Source organism: Pinus tabuliformis, chromosome Q (assembly GCF_031772625.1).
Source record: "Pinus tabuliformis cultivar Carrire ecotype Pingquan chromosome Q, CPIR1, whole genome shotgun sequence".
Taxonomy (NCBI): Eukaryota; Viridiplantae; Streptophyta; class Pinopsida; order Pinales; family Pinaceae; genus Pinus; species Pinus tabuliformis.
In genome coordinates, this window is record NC_142296.1 from 137,764,523 (window position 1) to 137,784,027 (window position 19,505).

The following is a 19,505-nucleotide window of genomic DNA, read 5'->3' on the forward strand; positions in this document are numbered from 1 at the left end:
AAGGAAGAGCTAAATGTGATGGAATAATGGCTTCATTCCCATAGACTAGGTTAAAAGGAGAAGTTCATATAGAGGCCTTCTGAGTTATCCTATCAAGCCATAGAGAAAATATTAAAGCTTTATGCCAGTTTCTTTGATTTTGGTCTACAGTTCTTTTGATTATTCTAAGGAGATTTTTATTACTAGATTCTGCCAAACCGTTTCCCTAGGGATAGTAATTAGCATAATATTTGAGTTTAAAGCCTATCCTAATTGCAAATTCAATCATATTGGTACCCGAAAAATAAGATGCATTATCAAATATAAGTGCAGAAGGCAAACCAAATCTTGTAATGATAAATTGATCAATAAATTCAATAACAGATTCAGAATTGACTACCTTTAGCGGAATTTCTTCCACCCACTTAGTGAAGTAATATGTAGCAGTCAGAATATACCTATGTTGTTTAGAATAATGAGGAACAATCTCACCTATGATATCTAGTCCCCATTTTTCGAAAGAATGTTCGATGTTGACTGGCTATAGAGGCAAAGCTGGTTTCCTTTGTCTTCCAGAAGCAGTTTGGCATGTTTTTCATTTCCTCACATATGCGTGGGTATCTTTGAAGAGAGTGGGCCAGTAGTATCCAACATGTAAGATTTTGTGTGCTGTAGTATCTCCTCCAAAGTGTCCACCTGCTGGTCCATCGTGAAGTTCCTGCAAAACTGTTTGTGCTTCAGACTTTTCTAAGCATCTTAACAATATGGAATCATAGTTTCTCCTAAATAACATGTTATCAACAATCTCATAATTTTTTTCTTTTAATCGTAAAGCTCTTTTTCTTTTATAATTGAGTTCAGGAGGAGCATATCCATTTTTTAAATAAAAAATTAAATCAACATATTGGGAATCAAAATCAATTACATTTACCTCAGAAATGTGTTCACTGTTACCTGTGTCCCCTTCGGTTGGTATGTTGGATTCTCTTGTAAGCAGCTTGCAGAAACCTTTCCCTCTGACAATTTTGGCTGGTTTAATTTCAATATCATATTCCTGTAGAGTTGTTACCTAATTCACTCTCTTTTCTCCTAATTCTTTCTGCATTAGTAATTGCCTCACTGCTGGGAATGGGACTATTACTTTTGTGTGTGTTTTTAAAAGAAAAGGTCGAAAATTCTTTACAGATTTATATACAACATATGCTTGTTTTTCTACTTCTGAATAATTCAATTCAGCACCCTGGAAATTTGAACTGAAAAATGAGATGGGTGCTTTGATTTTATGATTATTAATTTGTGTCAAAACAATGACATAAGGCGTTGAAGAAGCAAAGGTATATAAGATGAAATGATTGGAGAAATTCAGAGTATTTAAAGAGGGAGCATTGATAATTTCCTGTTTAATTAAATCAAATGATTTCTTTTCATGCTGGCCCCATTTAAAAACTGTGTTTTTCTTAGTAATTTGCTGTAACGACAAAATAATTTGTGAGAAATTAGGGACAAACCTTTAACAAAATTGATTTGTCCAAATAATGTTTGCATGTTTTTTTTGTTGTATGGTGGAGAAATTTCTTTTATTCTACCAGGGTCAATGTAAATTCCATTTTTTGACACAATGAATCCTAAAAGTTTCCCTTCACTACAAGCGAAAAAAGACTTTTTTGGGTTTAATGAAATGCCATATTTTCTACAGCGTTCAAAAATTTCTTTTAAGTCCTATAAATGACTATTTCTGTTTTTTGAATAAACGGTAATATCATCCATTTAAACAACAACCATTTTATTTAACAGAACTTTGAATGCTATGTCCATGGCTCATTGGAAAGTGGCCCTTGCGTTTATTAAAACGAATGGAATTTTTTGGTAGGCATAAGTTCCCCATTTGGTTATGAAAGTAGTCTTTGTCTTATCATCTGGGTGTACCATAATTTGATTGTATCCAGAGAAACCATCAAGGAAAGACATAAGTTCGGAACCAGCAACTGATCGTAAAATCTATTCCATAGTGGGCAGTGGGAAATTATCCTTTTGACTGGCCTTATTAAGATTCCTAAAATCTATACAAATTCAGATATCACCATTTTTCTTCCTAACAGGTACCAAGTTGGAAACCCATCTTGAATGCCTAACAAGAAAAATAATTTTAGCCTTAAGGAGTTTATTCAATTCCGTTTTGATTTGATTTTCTAAGTTTGGGTGAATTTTCCTTAATTTCTACTGGATAGGTTTATCATTTGATATCATTGGGATTGTATGTTGAATGATGGAAGTGTCGAATGTTTTTAGATCTTCATAATTCCAAGCAAAGACATCCTTATATTTTTTAAACAATTGAATGAAGGATAATCTTTCTTCAGACGAAAGACCAAGTCCTAAATTGACATTTTGAGGTTTAAGATCTGTCCCAAGATTTATTAATTCAAATCTCAGAGTTGAACTTTGTAGTTTTGAATTAGTAACTCTTTTAAATCTGTCTTTTAAATCATAAGAATCCTCAAGTTATACTACAGATTTGGGTATGGGATTATCATCAATTTTCTATTTTAATTTATCAACGTGTTCATCCTCATCAATTATTTGGTCATCATATGATTTTTCAGAAGTTAAGAAGCTTAAAATGTCTTCATCATCATTGAATACCCGCTAGTTGGTGATATTATCGGGAATGGATGGTCTAAAGATTAATTCTACAGAAAAGCTATTGGCACTGTAATCTTCGGATGGGATCAATTTTGATGCAACGTTAGCAAGAAAGCCAGCACTGGCATTCTGAATCCTAGGAATAGCAAAATGTTAAATGCTAAGAAATGTGAAGTGAGAGACTGAACCAAAGACTGATAATGCTTCAAGTGTGTAGAGATACAATGTATCATGTTTTTTTACTTGTTTAACTACAATTTCTGAATCTCCAAAAACTTAAAGGTATTTAACGTCAAGGCTAATTGATTTATACATACCTTGGACTAATGCCTCATATTCTGCAATATTATTTGTGCATTGGAATTCCAATCTGCAAGTTAACAATGTCTTCACACCTTCTAGATTAGTCAATATGTAACCTTCTCCTGCACCATCACTTGATTTCGACCCATCAAAATACAATGTCCAGAATAAATAATTAATTAATGGTTTTTCTGGCATATTTACACATCTGGAAAAGTATGTCTATGAAAAATTTTCAATTTGAGAAGTTACAAAATTACTTATAAATGGTGACGTTCATGCTTTAAAATTCTCAAAAAATGATTCAGTAGAGTAGTTTCCAAGAATGTTGTTATTAAATGCTATTGCATCATTTTCACCTTCGAAATTTGTTACGGAAAGTTTCATGTGTTTTTCTTGGTTGATTCTAATTTGATTCAACTTTCCATTAAATGGGAGCCATAAGTGAGACCAATCAGTGGAAAAATAACCGTGTAGTTTTTCTAACCAATCTCTACTAAGAATTAAACCGTAGAAATATGGGATATCAACAACAAGTATATCAATTATTTGACAAACTTCAGGATTCGAAGATAATCTAATAAGAACTAAATTCATCTCTCCTACGACTTTGAATTTTGTCCTATCGAGTTGCACAATGTGAACTGAAGTTTTCTGGGGTGACATGTTTAATTTCAGACAAACTGAATACGGCATGATATTCAAAGAAGCCCCTGAATCTACCAAGTAGTTATGTACATTTTTATTAAATATTTCAAAAGTGAAAATAAAAGGAGGAGTATGTGAGTTAGATTTGTCACCTATTAGAATAACATCAGAGGAATCGAATAATGGATGACCAAGAGGTTTACCCATTCTATTAGAAGATTTGGATACCATAGCAGTAGGAAGAAGAGAAGCAAGTACTGCATTCAATTCTTTTAGTAAAAAATTCTGTTGTTGTTTGAGTTTAGTGAGTTCATGAAGGGAAATGCTTGTTTTTATTTTCTTCATGTCCTTAACTATATTGTACTCAATAGTATCTGAAACTACTAAGGTTCTGGGTGAAGATGGAGAATTGGATGAAGGTGGAATTACTTAAAACAAAATTTTGAAATAGGAAGAATAAAATCCCATATTCCATTTAAATCCAAAAAAAATTAAAATCCCATATTCCCATATCCCCAGAAATAGGAAGAATAAAATCCCATATTCATTTAACTCAACTATTTATTCATATTTGGATTCATTAGCAGAAAATGCTACCTCCTCCTCATCTTCATCATCAGTTTCTGTATTAGAGATCGTGTTTTGAGGTTGTGGATTAGGTGGTTGATTTCTTCTGAATGGTCTAAAAGGTTATTTGGAAGAGGATTTAGATACTTGTTTTTTGATCTCTACCACCTCGTTAGATAAAGTTTTGAGGACTTGTTGTAAGCCTTCAAGATCAAAGGGATCTGTAGGTGCTTTCTTTTTAGCTTCATCCTTAAATGTAACTCTTTTTAATTTTCTATCTTTGTGATCTTTTTTCTTTTCTAGTGCATTTATCCCCGTCTCTACAAACACAACTTCTTTCATGTTATCTACTAGGGTATTTTTATTAGTTCCATCTACAAAAATTCCTATGTTAGAAGGATGAGATAAAATATACCATTCAATTTGTACATCGACACCAGGTCTAGAAGTAGCTGGGATTTTATTTAACCATTTGTTAATTCTGGAATTGAAATCTTTTATCTTTTCCCCTGAATTTGTTTTTAAATTGGAAAGGTCATTGATAAGAGATGCAGTTGAGAGATCATCACCAAATTTAGTAAAAAATTGTTCTTCAAAAATATCCCAACTAGTAATAGAATTCGCTAGTAATGAAAAGTACCAAGACCCTGCTGATCCTGCAAGAGTCTATGGGAATAATCTAAAAACAATGTCTTTTTCATCTACCTCATTGAGATTGATGGCTAATATATAATTATGAAGGTGCTCTTCAATAGGTAACCCATCATCAAGATTGAATTTAGGAAGCCATATTTCAGGATGTTTTGGTAGAGGATGAAGTGTTGCTGGCATTTGAATAGCTCCCGGATTGGACCATGGTCTAGTTGCCATTGTAATAGTTGGGGAGGTGGATGTGATGAAAGAAGAACTGGTAGCTGCGATAGTACTGCTTGAGGAAACACTAGTTGTTTGTGTATAGGAAATGGAAATAGATGAAGTGAACGATAGAGAGAAAGGAAATGAAAAAAGGAAGAAATGGAGATGTTGGTGAATGAGAGAATGAGGTAATCTCACTAGTAAATATTTTGGAATCTGATGTAGTAGTTTTCATTCAATGGGATTGAAGTGGAAATTTAAATGGTGAGATGCCAAGTTTTGCACTTTGTGATCGAGTTAAAACACCAGTTCCTTGAAAAATAGAAGTTATTCTTCCTTCAAAATCTTTGGATGATTTAGGCTTTCTGCTGAAATGGAGACGTCTTCCAATTTCTTTATCAAAGCTGTAATTTCTGGTGATTCTGGAGTATAATCTGCAGGGATTACCTCAGGAAGTATTCTAGGAGACTTGGGAGGTGATTGTACAACTCCTGATCTAAAAGTAGGAGATTATGGAGGGGATCTGGAAGTTGTAGGAGATTTGGAGGGAGAATGACTCTTGGAATGGCCTTTTGTTTTTGGATTGGACTTACTTGCCATTCATAGTCTGCATGCCCTCCTTCTAGTGCCAAAAAGTGTTGAGGCCTCAAAAATCGTTGCTTCAACATAGGGGGAAAACCACCTGGTCTGGACATTAAGACAACTCCTTTTTCATTTAGGTAGTGGCTCCGACTGGATTGTCTGGGACCAGTTTCCCAATGAAAGGTGATTGAATGAGTGTGGAATGCTTATAGTGAAGTGAAATAGATGGATTTCCAATAATGAATTAAATAGAAAATATATATGCATTAATCTACTCTATAAACTGGGAGTGTTTAACTTTTATCTAGTTGCGATCTATAATGATTTTCCTTAGTAAATGAAAATATAGATTGATCAAACACCAATGGAAATGAAACTATTTCAAGATGATTAGTCTAATTAAATAGTTAATCAAAATAATGTGTAAACTCATATTGCATTTAGAATATCGAAGCAAATTTCTTAACATGTATAAAAATATCAATGGAAGCATGATCAATAGTGAATACATGTAACACAGTTATTTAAATATCAAATAATAAGCAATCTGAAAAGATAAATTTACTATTTACTTATGAACAAAACAGAGGTACAATGATAAAAATACCATATACACTTCGCTCAACTCATAAAAGAAATAGCAGCAATTTATTCCTTCCCACAAAGATGATTCCAGGAGTACAGTAATGCAACTTCTTAAAACTCTTTATGAAAATTCCTAAACAATGTTCCAGTCGTTCTATTGAGAAAAGGATGAAAGTACAGTAGTGTGAGCTTTCGTAAGCCTTTCTTCATAAAATTCATGACCCTTATTTCATACAAAAAGTAATCTTAAATAACAAAAAACAAAATGAATCTATTGTGCAGAGCGTTGAGGGCATTTAAATAGATCCCTTCAACAATGCTTAAAGGAAAACAATTTTTTGGTAGTAATTTTTGAAAATGATTTGTTGTCATCATCAGCTTCATTTGTTCCATCGAATTCTCTAGATGTCTGTCTGCCTGTTTGAACTGATATGCCACTTATCAGCACAACTGTCCTCCTCTGTCATGAACCTGAACACAAAAAAGTAATCGATAAGATAAACATAAATGAGATGATAAGTGAATTTTATTTGAAACAAATCACGTTTTGCAGGAAATCAGGAAAAATGTAGAGCACAATAAATCCCGACACAGACATCATGGAGAGGAATGCGGAGTGAGGAGGTGGACTTTACGGCTTATCGCAATCAGAAATCAGAGTTTGGGGCAGATCATAAAACAATTGCAATCATATTAGAATTAGGGGCGGAACTCAGAAAAATCGCAATCGGTTTAGACCGGGAGTATTTCATACAAGATCCCAAAGGGGGCCTTTTCAAATAAAATCACAATCGCAATCGGAATGGGCAGGAGACAGTGAAATGGTGATCTTTTGTTATTTGCAATAGCGCAGATGCGAGGTTTTATAAATTACAGTGTATAATCCTATCGGGTTCAGGGCTTATCGCATATCACAATACATAGGATTTATCACAATCGCAAATCAGAGTTGCAAATTATAAGAAGTGGTTGAAAGATTTGTGATTTTCGATATGCGGGATGACATCAGGGATGATGTCAAGGTGACGTGGCAGATGATGTGGCAGGTGGCACGTGATATCGCAATTAGCGTTGGGATGTATATCAAAATCGACATTGGGATGAGGCATGACTTTTTAGAACTTTGTGAATGTGATATAGGCCCCAGACGCGATATTAATATAAATTGCGGTGTATAATCCAGGTGGGTCTGGGTCTTATCGCATATCGCAATCGACAACTCAGAGTTGGGTTGGACTTAAGATTTTTTTTTTTTTTGATACCCCGCGGACACGATATTAATATGGATTGGATTTAATTTTCCCGTCGGGTCCGGGCTTAATCGCATATCGCAATTCTTTAAGGTATGAGACTTAAGTTCTGTGGTTTATTGTGATAGCCGTGGATGCGGGGAATGTATGAATTGTTTTAATTTTGCCGTCGGGTCTGGGCTTAAATCGCAATCGCAATCAAGGATGCAGAGGGGTCTTTGATTTAGAACTTTGTTTATTTGCGATGCGGGGGAGTCTTAGCCTTTAGATAAGTCGAAGTTTGCAGGAAAGTCTTTTCCTTTAGAAACTTTTGATTATTTTGATTTTTCGTTTAAATAACCCATGTTTTAATACTTAAGGCTTTAATTAAAAAAAACTTAAGTGTAAGTCTTGGTTCCGGGGGCTATTTAATTTGGTTTTTTGGGATAATCAAGGTTTAATACTTGGGTTTTAATTAAAAAGCCTAAGTATTAAACTTTGATTATAATATTTTTCTAAAATTGAAGGGTCCCTATTTTAATATAATAAATTTCATAGGAAATTTATAATATATTAAAATGGGGGGATGTTGAATAGTAAAATAGGACTACATAACTTTCTTGTTCACAGGGTAAGGAATCTGCGTGATGGCCCAAACTCTGTTTGGATCTACCTTGATCCCACTGTTGGCAATGATGTGCCCAAGGAGGTTACCCTCTCACACCGCGAAGACGCTCTTCTTGGGATTCAAGGATATCCCGTACTTCTGACATCGCTCAAAGTTTTTTTTTAAGATGGTGTAGGTGGTCTGACCGCTATCTAGAGAAGACTGTCACATCGTCAAGGTAGACCACTACACTCTATCTGATGAGCCCACGAAAAGCGATGTCCATTGTGTGCTTAAATGTAGAGCCTGTGTTTATCAACCCAAACAACATTCTATGATAAGAGAACGTATCCCACTTGGTACGAATGTTATCTTTAGTTTGTCAGGCTCTGCTACCAGAACTTGATTGTATCCTGAGAAACCGTCTAGCAAAGAGAACATCTCTGCTCTAGATACTGTCTGTAATATGTGCTCCATAGACGGCACTGGGTAGTTATCTTTGTCTGAGGCATGATTAAGATTGTTGGGAAAAATATTGAGGGGGGGGGTGAATCAATATTTAAAAAACTTACAAAATTGTGTAGTGAAAGTTACCAGTGTTAGCTCCAAGGTGGGACCCTGAGGGGGGACACCTTTGTGCAGTTTTCTGAGGGAGGACAGAGCGGGGCTGCATAGGGACTATTGGGAAGTTTTGCATAGTTTCCAGAGGGAACACAAATAAAGGTTGTAGAGGGACTTGTTGAGCATGACTGCACAATTTCTGGGAACATTGCAGGACATGCAATAGGGGAACTGCTAGACATGTCTGCGCAATTTCTAGAGGCAGTGTAGAGTAAGGCAACAAGGTCAACTGGGAAGTTCTATGCAATTTCTGAGAACAGTGTGGAGCAAGGCAGCAGATGACCAGTTGGGCATGTTTGCGCAGTTTTGGGGAGTAGTGCAGACCCAGGTCTCAATGCAGTGCAGACTTCCGGTAGACAAGAAGGAGGGTTGATGATTGTGCTTGAGAAATGCGCAATTCAGTTGGACACGGAGGTAGTTTCTACGTAATTCTGGGAGGTAGACAAGTTGCTCACCTCTGGGATTACGTAGTGCAGCTGAATTGGAGGACAACATCAAGAACTACATAGTTTCGGGATCAGAGCAGGGTACTGAGGGCTAAGACTATGCAGTGCAGCTGAGTAGAGGTCCGGTAGAAGAGGGTTTTCCGGTCAGGCAGATTTTTAGGAAAATGGCTAAGTGTCGAAAGCAAGTGAACTTGTGCAGACTGACATTTTGATCATACACTTAGCATACTTGACGACAAGACAACATAGACCACCATGACAACAAGACAAAACATGCCCTCGGTGAGACTGTCTTGAAGTTGAGAGTGACAAGTGCGACACTTGTGATAAACCTTTGGACGACCGTGATGACACTTGCACGACAATGCTTACAACTTTGTGTGTGAGTGCGATGGGTGTTCACATAGCGAAGACAACCAAAACACACAAAGACAAACCTTCAAACTCACCAGAACTAGATCGCAAGCATGAAAAAGCAATCAACATGGTGAAAGAAGACTGCTGGTCAAACAAGCAAAAAGGTGAAAAGACTTCACAAGAGCTCATGAGGTGAGCTCGAGTGTTTGCAACCATCAAAGGAAAAACAAAGGAAGGCTCCGAAATTTGGATGAAAGCCAAAATTTTTGAGGGTGTTGTAGCCACTACAACACTTGGTGACACATTGGTTGAATACAAGCTTCTCTATTTTGGTTCATTTTCAGCACAAGGCCTTGGCCTTTCAGGGAGTATTCTTTCATCGTGTAGATCACTTCGGCTTCCCCACTTACCCCACGGATAGACATGGTTCACCTTGTACCGACTCAACTAAACACAACACAAAATTTATCCAGGTCACAATGTTTCAAATCGGGAAGGGTAATTTGGCTCGTGAGCTTAAGATTTTCAGAGTATAAGTTTTCATCTCTAGTGTTGTTCCGCTGCCAGTAGGCTTGGACCGTACCCTGGTGGAGTTGCTTGCTTCACCTCTCTATGCAGGAAGCCTTTCTTTTCTTTCCCCTTTGTTATGTTTTTTGAAAGAGGACTGTGCATAGGCACTTATTTACTTTTCGGGCGGAAGAGGGATCCCAACTTATTGAGATCAGAAGAGGTTGTTCCTTTAGAGAAGCATGTAAAGACCTCTAATTCAAGTTTGCTCAATTAGATTCCCCCTTCTCCATTTCTACTAGTTGGATAAGCTTGAACACACAGAGAAGAAAATTGAGTATAGGCATGAGGTTTCCCAGACTGGACATGGGTTTATGTTTTAACCAAAACTTTCCTTACAGATAGATCATATTTTCTATCAAGACTTCGTCGACCAAAAATTACAACCAATCACAAAGAAGACATACATAGGACTGGCCAAGTGCTGTATTGTCACAATACTCTTTGAACTTAAGCCACATGCACATTTAGAAGCTAGAACGCAGCGCGGGACAATAATTATTTACAAAACAAAGCAACAAAATAGCAAGGCAAGCAAATCAACAAAGCAAATAACAGAACAATAAAGCAAAGCAAAATAGAAAAGAAAAGAACAAAACAACAAAGAAAGGAGTATGTACACAGTGCAGGGTGCGACCCTTGATCATTGAAAATAATATTTTAAGTCTTGGCCATTGACAGGGAGAGTGTCAATCTTCCTGTCAAGTGATTGTAAATGATACGTGTGTTGTCAAAGCTTCTCGTGAAAGGTGAATGGGCCAATCGACAGGGACTCAAACTTCATGTGTTTGGCTTTGTCTTTGTGGGGTTTGTCTCACTTCAAGACTAAGTCACCCATAACGAACAACGAAGCTGGTACTCCCTGCATAATACCTGTCAAACCATCTCTTGATACAATTAAGGTGAAGTGTAAATTTTTCTTTTGCTTTCACCCTTTATTCATGTACCTTATGTAATGTGTCCATCCTACACTGAATTGATAGAGACGGCTTGCCTTGGGATTATTGGGACAACTGGAGAGTAGGCAAGTAGATATTCGGAGGGAGGATGACTTATTTTCCGTATACCAGGAAGTAGGGGGAGGTATTCAGAGAGGGTTTCGGTGTGAGTCGGTCAACCCATATAGCATTCACCAGAGTGAAGTGCCAATTTCACTGTTAAGAGTAAATGGCATTTTTTATGATGTAGATAAGATTTTTGTTTGTGGACTCGACTAGACCATTTCCCTGTGGGTAGTAGTTAACATAATTCTTTAACACAATACCATTTTGCAATGCAAAGTCATAAAGATTTAACGAAGAAAAGTACGTTGCATTGTCAAAAACAAGTGATACAGGAATGCTGAACCTCGAGATGATATTATGTCTTAGGACGCTGATGACTTCCTGGTCATTCACTTGTTTCAACGAAATTGCTTCTGTCCATCGCGTGAAGTAATCTGTAGTAGTTAAGATGTAGTGGTGTTGAGTTGATGAATATGGGAAAATATCCCCAATTATGTCTAGGCCTCACTGTTGGAATGGTTTGTCCACTGCAATAGGCTACAACGGGGCTGTTGACCTTCTTTTTATGCCGGCACATCTATGACATACCGAACACTTGCGGGCATAGGCATGTGCATCTTCGAATAATGTAGGGCAGTAGAAGCCGGCCAACATGAACTTGTGCATTGTTGTGTTTCCCATGAGGTGACCCCTGGTTGGTCCGTCATGGAGATCATGTAACACCCTTTCTGAATCCTGTGCATCCAAGCACCTGAGCAAAATGTCGTTGTGATGTTTTCTGTAAAGCACTCCATGCAACAACTGGTAAGATAGAGATTTTAATCGGAGTTCCCTCTTCTGCCACATAGAGAAGTGAGAGGGCATGGTGCCATGATCAAAGTACTGGCACACGTCTGTGTACCATGAATTTCCGTGCGAAGTGGGGGGTGGCTTGCTCAACATTATACATTTCGATTTATTTCTCCCAGCCGATGAGCTCTTCTTCTTCCTCTTGCGCATGTACTGATTCTGCTGCTTGTCTGTAAAGACCGTGACCCTTTATGGTGTGAACTAGCTTGATGTCAATATCATACACTTGTAGTCCTGCCATCCAGTTCACCCTTCATTCACCCAACTCTTGCTGAACAAGCAATGATTTAACTGCCGGGTGTGACATAAAGACAATGCAATGATTTTTCAGGAGGTAGGGTCTGAAGTGTTTAACTGCCTTGTATATTGTGTATGCTTGTTTGTCCATGATGGTATAGTTTATTTCAGGTCCTTGAAATATCACGCTCATGAAATAGATGTGTCGTTCATTGTTCAGCTCATCTTGTAGCGTTATACCAGTTCCTCACCTTGTCTTCATTGTCCTTTTGGGTGTGAGAATACGACCAGCTGAATTTTTCCTTCTTGCAGTGGGCAGCTACTATCTTCTCCAGATCATAAGTTCAATGGTTGAGCATTACGAAAAGGCTTCCTTTCAGCACATTGGCATCTGCCTCTACTTGTTTGAAATTTTCTACCATGTACGCCCTAATGGTGATGGGGAAGGCGGGCTAGGGTTTCTTCTTACCTTTGTTTAATATCTTCGATAACCGTTGCGTCATCTGGTAACAGACGTCTCGCAGGAGTGTCGTATTTGTGGCAAACCTTGGCAAGGCATGCAGAGGCTTATGGGTACCGAACACCCTAATGAATGTCCCTTCTTCGATGGGGAACCAATGTGCTACCTTGATGAGGGCCTTCATGGCCCGCTTAGACATGCATGGTGGTTGCTCACCAAAAAGTAATTGGTATAATAGGCTGATGAAAGTTTCGGAGATGATATCTAACATACCTCTGTAGCCCATGTCCCAGAAAACTTTATAATGACTATGCAAGGGGTTAGCTGCCGACGAGTCCCAGTTACAACTCTAGTTTTTGAAGTAGCACCTTGAGCAAAGAACATCGAGGAGGTATGACGACATATAGAATTCTAGAGGTTGTTCTGGTTGTGGGTTCTGTTGAGCATTGGAAAAGGTATGTAATTACCACTTATTTCTTTATCTTTTCCTTTAAATCATAACTTCTTTACATTCTAAGATGGTCATATGATAAAGGATTATGATAGAATTAAGGGGATTTGTGATTGATGTAAAATGATTAATTATTGTCTTTTTCTATGCAGAAAGTGAAGAAAATGGAAAATCGCCATTCCAGAGGAAAAGACAAAGCAGAACCAACTGCTGTCCCTTTGATAGGAAACTGCATCCAGACGAGGAAATCAAGATCGGAGCGCATGGACCAGGAAAAGGAAGAAGAAACATGGTATCAGCGCAAGAGGACGAAACGATAACCGAAGATTAAAGATATGGTGAATCCCTCAGGATCCTTTGATCCTGAGGGATTGCTACCTCAAGGCTATCTGTATTTTTGGTATTTCCGCCTGGCCATTATAAAAAGGGACAACACTGCTAGCCCAAGGGGCAGATATTATTGTTGATTTGTAGAATTCACTGTTGTAATATGAACTTTGATCATTGACTCTCTTTAAAGAGCGATAGCTGTAACTCTGCTTTTATGATTAATACATAACTTCGTTGCTGTTCCGTCTTCTGATCCTGGAGTAACCGCAGCAGTGCATCCCTGGTGGCTAAGGGCCCGGCCCTAGTGGATCACTTGCTTTCTGTATCATTATTTTACGATTATAGTCGTGTGTGGTTTGATTTCCTTTACTTGCTTTATTCAGTAATCTTCTATTCCTAAACATTTCATTGACTTGCTCTGTTATATCGAATTAGTAATTGGATAACAAGATTATTATTTGCAAATGAAAATGTTATGTTGTTCATTCTGAAATAATATCGCACTGTCTAATTCGGATATTGCTGTTCATTTACAGATTGACACTGCTGTTCATTTACTGATTGATATTGCTGTTCATTTACAGATTGACATTGCTATTCATTTAGCTATGGTTTACTTACAATTGTGACTGCTGTTAATTCGATTACTATTCCATTATCATTGCAATTGTCGTTCCCTTATAACTGTGGTTAATGCTTATTATGCTAAAATAAGATTACTGATTCAATCATTCTAGATTCGCTGTGTGTTTACACTTGATTAAGTTTGGTGTTCAATTTCTGAAGACTTACTCAGGTTTGATGTTCCTTCCTTAGATTCATGTTCAATTCCTTTATTAGTCAAAGATTGCTGTTCAATTCCTTTCAGTTAAGATTGCTGCTTAATTCATTCTTGTAGATTAAGTTTTGTTGTTCGATCTTTTCAATAGATTAGTTGCTGTTCCTTTTCTGTTAATTGAATTGTCATTTCAAGTATTTGCTTTGGTGTGAATAGAAAGATCTACAATTGTAGCGAACATTGATTACTGCTGTCTAGTTCTCAGATTGGAGATCTTGCCTTTAAGTAATTTTCATTTACATCAGTTTACAGAGGAAAGAGTTATCATTACTGCATCCTTGACCGATGATTGCTATAGTTTCTTAGTTGAATGATTTAGTTACAAAGCATTTAAGTTTCCTGCCATTACATTTAGAGTTTGTTTCCAACATTTATTTACCTTTGTAAAGCACTATACTACAAAAATTACTCTTGAACAAGTGACCGCCTCAGATTGAGTACACTCTTGAGGTAAAAAAATCGTACTTGGATTGATAATTAATGTAGGGTAAATAGAGGTTAAAAAGACTCTTTTTATTTCTCAACATTTTCGCGCCGTTGCCGGGGAGAGTGTAGCCATTTGTTTCTTTTGAAAAGAGAGTAGTGTAAGTACCTGCTAGGAGAGAGTTGGGTTTTAAAAACGGAAGGTAAGAACCTGCGTACAGAGCATGTAACAGCCCTGCTCCCCTGCCCGCTTTCCTGCAGATTTGTTGTTATTTTGGGTAGAAATAAGTATTTGATTTGTGTGCATGACTAAGAAGAAAAATCTTGAAAAGAATCTTAAACCCCTACCCAAGCTTGATAAAGCTAAGGGGTCGGTGACCCTTGGCTGATCGACCTTTATAGACGAAATCCTTAAAAAAGCAAAATCTCAGCCTTCAGTAGGACCTAGAAAAGATGCTTCTAGACAACCTACTAGTTCCCTTTGGGCCACAGAATCACCATCTGTAGCCTTTGCTAAGGTGCACAGCCAAACAGAGGAGCAAGATTTTCAAGAAATTGAGAATTCTAGCCCAAAATCGTTACAAGAAGGGAACCTTAGTAATCTCTGTGAAGGAGGAGGAGAAATAGGGGAAACTGAAGAACCAAGATCTCCTCTTGGAATAGTTCAGCCATTAAGCAGCCCGGATAAGGGAAGTGCTGTCAAAATTATCCAGAAAAAAGCCGAAGAACCTGAAGAGCTAAGATCCCCCCAAACATTAGTTCAGAAAGGAACTCTCATCATCCCAGACAAAGGAAGTGCTGTTAAATCCATCCCTGTTAAGGCCATTCCTGCTCCTTCTAGCAAGCCTAGAAATACTCTCCTAGAAATCCCACAAGGATATTGGCACATATTTGACCAAATGGCCCAGAACCAACAAACCCACCAAACCTCCACACTGCAATATCCCATTGTAGATACTGCAGTAAATGCACCTATGAAGGCTATTCCTCTCCAGCATATCCCTACATTTTGTTAGCGCTCGAATTTGCCTCAGGCTGAGGAAGGCGAAACTCAAGGCAACATCAAACCAAGCTCAGCCTCGTAGCTAGCCCTGCGAGGACAGAAGAGGGCTCTCTCCGGGTCTATCTCGGCAAGAGGTCTTCAAAGGGGCTGAGATGGCCGATATGAATACTGATTTTAGGCTAGTAAATTGATAAGATAGTTTGATTTAAGATTTTTAGGGTTTTGTTGGAAAACAGGGAAAGGCAATTTTGGGTGCGGGGATGTGACACAGTTTTTGCAGAGGTCTTTTTGGGGCAAGGTAGGCAATCATCCTGATGTCTTTAAAGGAATTGAATGGATAGAAATGACTGGTGAGGAGCTAAGGAGAGCGAGAAAATTTCAGGAGTTCTCCTTAAACAGATGAAAACATAGATATTAAACAAACTTAAAGGCAGAGCATACAAGATTATGAATTCTACCTTAACACTTCATTTGTTTAATTTGCAGAAGAGAATAGTAGGAAAATGATACACATAACAAACTTACAAGTACATGAGAGAAACACACCATCAACACAAATAACCACAGGAATCCCAAATAGTGCTGCAAAACCCTGGTCTTTCCTTTGCCAAAATTGCTGAGATACAATGTGTAATACAGTCTAAGCTTATCCCCCAAGAGTCCAACCATGAAAATGACTAAGAAAATACATAATATAGGCAAGCTAACACATTTCCTTGCCTCTAGGGGTCGATCTCATCATCCTAGGAGCTGTTTCAACCAATTCTAAACTGAGCACTACAATCTAGGCAGTCAAAACAACTCGCCTCTATAAGTTAGGAAACCAATTCATTCATTAATGTTTTGCTATTTTATGAATCAATCTTCTAGAATAGGTAAAAAAGTGTCATGTCATCATGAAAATACATTAGTTACATCAAAGAGGGTGAAAAATCCCATGAAAAGTCAAAACTAGTCAAAAGCTGCGTTGTCCCGAGCTGTAGATGAAAAACTGGCAAATTTCCCTGATGCGTAGCGCGCCATTTCTCTACGTGTAGCGCGCCTTTGAGCCAACTTTTGGGTCACTTCCCGGCATCCAAATGAGGCTCACGTGGGCTTGTTGGAAAGATCTAGATGTCTACTCTCCATCCCAAGTGGAATTTCTCAATTTGGTGCCCATTTTCCCCTCCAAAAATGCAATCTCCCAAGACTGCTTCCTGTGTGTCCAAAAAGTGGCAGAAGGTCATTTTTTGCTTGTTTTTTGACCTTTTGGGGGCCGAAACCTCAATGAAATGTCTTGGCAGTGGCTGAGCAAGTGTAATTTGTCATGAAAAATCCAAAAATGCAGAGTTTTTATGAAATGGACCTCCCCATCTTCAGGGTAGCGCGCGGCGCGCTACGCGTTGAGGGCAAAAACCTGTTTTTAGCAAAAAAAAATTCAAAATTGATCAAAATTGCTCCAAATTTTCTGAATTTTGAGCTGGGGGTGTATCATTGACCACCATGCTCCTTCAAGGAGGTTTCGGCCAAAATCTGAAGTGGATCTGGCCTTTTCCTCCGTTTTAGTGCCTTGGCCAATCGTCCTTTGAGTACCTTCATTTTCGCTTTGCACACATGCATGCGGGCCCAATAATGATTCTTCATGTGGTGGAGCACATCTTTGTCCCTGTTTGCCTTGGCTAGCAACTTCTCTAAATGAGTGTTCACTCGGATGAGCATAGACCCTTGCTCAATAGGTGTCAAATCACCGGGTCTCTTGCGGGCCAAGTTTCGGTCTTCTCGGATTCGCCGCAACTCATCAAAAGTGTGTTCATCTTCTAGCTGCTTGTTACGTTGCTCCAAGTAGTTGATTGTCCAATTGGCCGTTTCCAATTTCTGTTGCAACAAGCGATTTTCAGCCTTCTGTTGCTGAATGATCTCCTTTAGCTCCGAGCTAGGAGAACTAATGTCAAGGTCAATAATGTCTATGTCCGGATCACCTGATGGTCCCTCATCAATCCTGGGCTACTTGCCTCTCTCCTGTACCTGTGTTGCTGTCGAAAGCGAGGCCCCTTCCACCTGATGTGGAGATAACACTCACTGTGCAGATGCAAATAAGGCCCTGTGGCCTCTCTGATATGTAACACATGCTGGAGTGCTGACATGCTCGGGCTCTGGAATGTGAAACTGATGTGAAGGCCCTCCCTTATCATGGACAATCTCAGGGGGTGGTTGTGGCACCGTGAAGAAGTCGCGAGAGATGAAATCCTCCCAAGCAATACCCTGCTGTGCCAACTGATGCATCACTATGATCTCGATCAGTGCATAATGATATATAATCTTGTGTTGCTGTGCGGGGTTCTTCCTTTGAACTAAGGGCACCATCCTCTCTATATTTCGGCACATGAAAAATGGAATGTTCATCATTCGTACCCAGGTGAAATTCATCAACAAACGGATATGGTACGAATATAAACGTGAAAATCTGCCCTCACAAGTGAAATAGCGCATAATGAGCCTCATCAAGGGTGCATACTCATCCCTTAGGAATCTGAAGGGAAAAACAACAGTTAGGTGTCTCATACACCCGGGTTTGATATATGGTTCATAATGAAATCTGTCTAGTTGCTGGCGCTTGTTCCACTCCTCCCCAACATTTGGTATCCCGGTGGCTTGAGCAACAATTTCGGGTGATAGGGTGAAGTCCACTCCTGCAAGGTTCACCTGACCATTGTGCAAATGTAGGACAAACAAGCGGACTAGTTCTCTGTGATGTTGAATTTGCGAGATCCGTTCACAATATCCAAAGCATGATTGATACTGAAAACATGTCATTGCAAGTGGACAAGCTTGTAACTGAGCCAAAGAAGTGGGCTCCTCCCTGACATGTCGACCACCTTTACCACCCTTATGATGCCTCCTTGGCACTTCTATCTCCGGTGTCGAATCACTATCATAACTCTGCTCATAATCTGATTCGGTTTCTGACATGGTTTTGAAGGCAAGATGGGAAATCATAATATTGTGGGAAAGGTGAAGTAGGGTTTGGGAATTTAGTAGGTTTTAGGGATTTTAGAGAGGAATATTATAAAATTTTATGGGAAAATTTGAAGGAGAATGTTGGTGAAGATGAGGGAAAAGAGGGATAAAAAATGGGCAACCTTGGACAACAAAATACTTTGAAACCCTAGCACAACTAAGTCTTTAAATTTTCCACAGCAATGTAGGGTTTTAACTTCTCATTTTCATGGCATTTTTAACATATTAATTTCTCATTCATCTTGCAAAACCAAAACTAGCCATGGAGGAGAGGCCTACCTGAAATTTGCTTGAGAGAAAAGAGGATTTGGTAGCTTGCTGGCAGTTTATTGGGCGAAAAACCCAATGCGTAGCGCACCTTGCCCAACGCGTAGCGCCCCTCTGGTGCGCAGCGCCTAAGTAAAAATGCACTGGAAAAGTCGCGCTGATGCGTAGCGCGCCCTGGGTGCGTAGCGCGCCCCTGAAACTGCCCAATTTGCTCAATGACTCTTGAAATCGCCTTTGCAAGGATTCACTTGGCTTGTGAGAGGCAAATGAGTTGCTAATGAAGAGTGATGTGCTTTTATAGGCTCCTTTTTTATTTTTATTTGCCCAAAACCCACTTTATAATGTTTGAGTGTTGACACTTTTTGAATTAATTGGCTCTAACTTCTGGTTTCCTTTTTTTGAAAAAAAATTGGTTGAAATGATGATTTCTTCTGAAAATTTTTGCAGGGATGGCTTCTGAGATGCTTTGGCAAAGGAGACCAAGGCTGCGCTTCAACATTTGGAGAATTTGAAATTTTGACAATTTTTTACAAAAACGAGATAATGACCTTTGTTTTTCAAAAACAGAGTTTTGAAAACAAGGTGAAAATTTAGCTGTACAATAATGAGAATTATTGAAATGATGTTTTATGAAGGACATCCCTCTGGCCTGCTGGT